The sequence below is a fragment of the Cervus elaphus genome, chromosome 26 (assembly GCF_910594005.1).
Source record: "Cervus elaphus chromosome 26, mCerEla1.1, whole genome shotgun sequence".
NCBI classification, from domain to species: domain Eukaryota; kingdom Metazoa; phylum Chordata; class Mammalia; order Artiodactyla; family Cervidae; genus Cervus; species Cervus elaphus.
In genome coordinates this window covers 46,396,441-46,400,116 of record NC_057840.1, presented here as the reverse complement: position 1 = coordinate 46,400,116, position 3,676 = coordinate 46,396,441, and the positions used below count along the sequence as shown (strand labels likewise).

Sequence of the window (3,676 nt, the reverse complement as noted above, 5' to 3'; positions counted from 1 at the left end):
ACAGTAAAGGGATAGATTATAATACTCACTGACAAACTTACTTTCACAGCAGAGATTTTAATTTTAATAAACTGAGAGAAAAAAATTGACAGATTGTTGCCTGTTGTACATTATGTCTCATCTAGTCCTCATGATAATCCCATGAGTGCTACATTCTAAGTCCCTTTGGTTATGTCCGACTCTTTGCGAACCTGTGGACTGTAGCCCACCAGGCTCCTTTGTCCACTGGATTCTCCAGGCAAGAGTACTGGAGTGGGTTGCCATGCCCTCCTCCAGGGGATCTTCCTGACCCAGGGGTCAAGCCCGCATCTCTTATGTCTCCTGCATTGGCAAGTGGGTTCTTTACCACTGAGCCACCTGGGAAACCCCGATAATCCTATGTGTGTGTGCGTGTGTGCACGCGTGCTAAGTCGCTTCAGTTGCGTCCGACTCTATGGACCCTATGGACTGAGGCCCACCAGGTTCTTCTGCCCATGGGGATTCTATGAAGTGGATACAATTATCATTCACAGCGGAGGAAACTGGGAGCACAGAATGGCTAAGTAACTTGCTCAGGGGCACACAGCAAGTAACTGATAGACTCAGGAATCAATATTTGGCCACCTGGCCCCAGAACCTGTGTGTTTATGCCCTGAAGACAGAAAGGGAGACCTCATGAATTAACCTGTTACCTTACTTGCATTACTGTTACTTAGGTTCTCAGTTTACATCTGTAAAATAAAGGAATGGTTCATGCTGTTGCTTAATCACTGTCATATCCTACCCTTTGCAACCCCATGGACTGTAGCCAGCCAGGCTCCGCTGTCCACAGGATTTCCCAGGCAAGAATACTGAAGTGGGTTGCCACTTCCTCCTCCAGGGGATCTTCCTGACCCAGGGATTGAACTCAGGGATGAAACCCAGGTCTATTACATCTCCTACATTGGCAGGGAGGTTCTTTACCCCTGAGCCTCCAGGGAAGCCAGCCTGTTATTAATACTTAGCGGTTTCAATAAATGGCAGCTTTTGGAGGTCTCAGCCTCTCTTACTGCCAGGTATTATAATTTCACTTTCCCTCCTGAAGATGCTGCTGAAAAAGGGGCTGCCTCTTCACTAACAGCTTATTTCTTGCATGTCATTCTAATATGTCTGCATCAACTTTAGAAGGATTCATTGGAAAGCCTCAAGAACCAGTGGACAGGCACATGGAACTCTCAAGAAGAACTACAACTGACTAGTAAACATTTGATAAAAGTAAAGGTTACACTCACTAATATAAAAAAAAAAAAACATGGAAAATTCAAACAACATTCTCAAATAACAGGTTGGAAGCCATTGAATAGTGGTGAATACTCAGTGTTGGCCATGTTGTATGAGAAGCTGATTCTTGCCCCTGCTGTTGGAATTTTACTATGTGCAGTCTCTCTTAAAAGTATGCATCGATCATACTTTAAAAGTTTATATGGCTATGACTATAATTCAACTTCAACTACTTATATGATGGTATACCAAACATTTATTGAGCTCTTGGGATGTGCCGCCGGGAAAGGCTAAGCAGGGAACTCTTTGGGGATGCATAGGCACTGAATCCTTTCCCAAGGACTGTATGGGGTCTCCTCTTCAGATATGCCAGCATGTGAATCAACAGTGCAATAGATTTTCTGAAGAGTCTCTAGACCATGAGACCGTTGAGGGCATAACCTGCCCTACAGACAGACACAACAGTCTTCACCCCAAGGACAGTGGTTGGCTTATCTGATGGCTTATTTACTGAATTAATAAATAGATTTCAAGTTGATTTGGAAACTTGTGATCGAAACCCCTGGGTTATGAATTAATGAGATGAATTTCATAGAAGATCTGCTTGCTTTTAAATACAATTTTGAAATATATTGGATTGGATTCCACAGAACCCTAACTGCCATACAGTCTCCCTTCTCAGGACACCTGTTACAGCCGAGGCCAACCAGCTCCAGGAACAAATGCTCTGGACTCAGGAGTCAGTTACCTGCCGGTTAGAGAGCAAAACTCCCTCCTAAATAAAAAGCAGAGTCTGCAGAAGCTGGTTTGGGTGGGAAATCGGAGGAAGGAAATGGATGAGGAACCGGAACGTCCTAGGTAGGAGGGCAGGGGTGCTCAGTGCTGTGGGGAAGAGGAGTCCAGAGCCGTCTGCCTGCCTGGTGACCTATCTTGCCCAGGGCCTCTCTGTGTCGAATGCACCAGGAATAAGGACCAGAATCAGGCACAGGAGGGTGAGGCCGGAACTCAAGTGTGGGTGAGGCCGGAAGTCAAGTGAGGGTGAGGTCGGAAGTCAAGTGCGGGTGAGGCCGGAAGTCAAGTGAGGGTGAGGCTGGAAGTCAGTGCGGGTGAGGAAACCGCGAGCCCTTCTCTGGAGCTGTGTGGGCTGACCTGCAGAGGAGCCTCAGTGTCTGAGGAAGCCCCCTCCAGAGCCTTGCTCCTCAGAGTCACTTTGTGAGTTTTCTCCTGCAAAACAAGGGGTGAATGAGTGAACTGGTAATGTTTCTTGTGGCTGTATCAAATGTAAAGTGTGTAATATTTCCCGGAAAAAGGCATTAGGTGGATTACAAATATGGACCTTTCTAATCTATAGTCCGAATCTACTCCCTTGGTTTCTGGCTCTGGTGAAAATGTCCTTTTCTGGAAAAAAAAATGTAACAAGGAAACTGGATCAAGCCTTTCTGATTTCGCTCTTCTCGAGTGTCTGACACACATTCCTGCCGGGTTGTCTGTGACTCCCTCGTGGGCTGATCTGAAGGTAACATCTTACTGTGTGAGATACAGGAAATACTCTCTGAAAGGGGGTGAATCTCCGAGAGACCTAATGAAAACGCTTCCAGTGCCCATCACGGCCAGAGCATCTTCCATCAACTGTTATTTGGGACCTAATGAAAACACTTCCAGTGCCCATCACGGCCAGAGCATCTTCCATCAACTGTTATTTGAGGAAGAAGAGTAGCCAGACCAAAGAAGACCAAACTCACACTCATTCTATTGGTCTGAACTTCTTTTGAAAAGCACTTAAAAACTCGGTTTCAGTATCTTCCTCTGATTACAGGATGATAAGTAGGGTACCTATCTTTCTCCCTGTTTCTTTCTCCTTTTCTTTCTCTAACATAATGGAATTGACTGCTGACTTTTTTTTATTAAATTAAAAAAATTTATATTTCATTGGAGTATAGTTGCTTTACAGTGTTGTGTTGGTTTCTGGTGTATAGCAAAGTGAAGCAGCTTTACGCACACGTATTTCTCCTCTTTGCTAGACCAAGTGTGGAGTGAAGTTCCCTGAGCTATGGAGTAGGTTCTCATTAGCTATCTACTTTATACATAGGAAAAATATGGAATGCTTCATGAATTTTCATGTCATCCTTGTGAAGGGGCCATGCTAATCTTCTCTGTATCCTTCCAATTTTAGTATGTGTGCTGAGAAAGCGAACACATTGACATTTTAAACTTAGATGGTGATGGATTGAAATTCCTTACAATGGAAGGAACAAATATGCCTTAATGGGATTTTGATGGCAAAACTGTGTCTAATTGAATATTTGCCTTCAATACTCATAACTTTAGAATCTAAAATAATTCAGTAATAATTTATTCAACACATATTCAGTCAGCACTTATCAAACTTCTACTTTGGGGGAGGTCTCCCCTGTCTGGCCCTGGGATTAACAAGATG

The 3,676-nt window shown here is 44.2% G+C and overlaps 1 non-coding gene across 1 annotated transcript; it reads right to left on the bottom strand.

Moving 5' to 3' along the window:
* Positions 1 to 3,329: 3,329 nt before the first annotated feature.
* Positions 3,330 to 3,436, bottom strand: LOC122684549. The gene has a single exon (XR_006338091.1). It is a non-coding gene; the product is annotated as a U6 spliceosomal RNA (small nuclear RNA).
* Between the last annotated feature and the right edge of the window lie 240 nt (positions 3,437 to 3,676).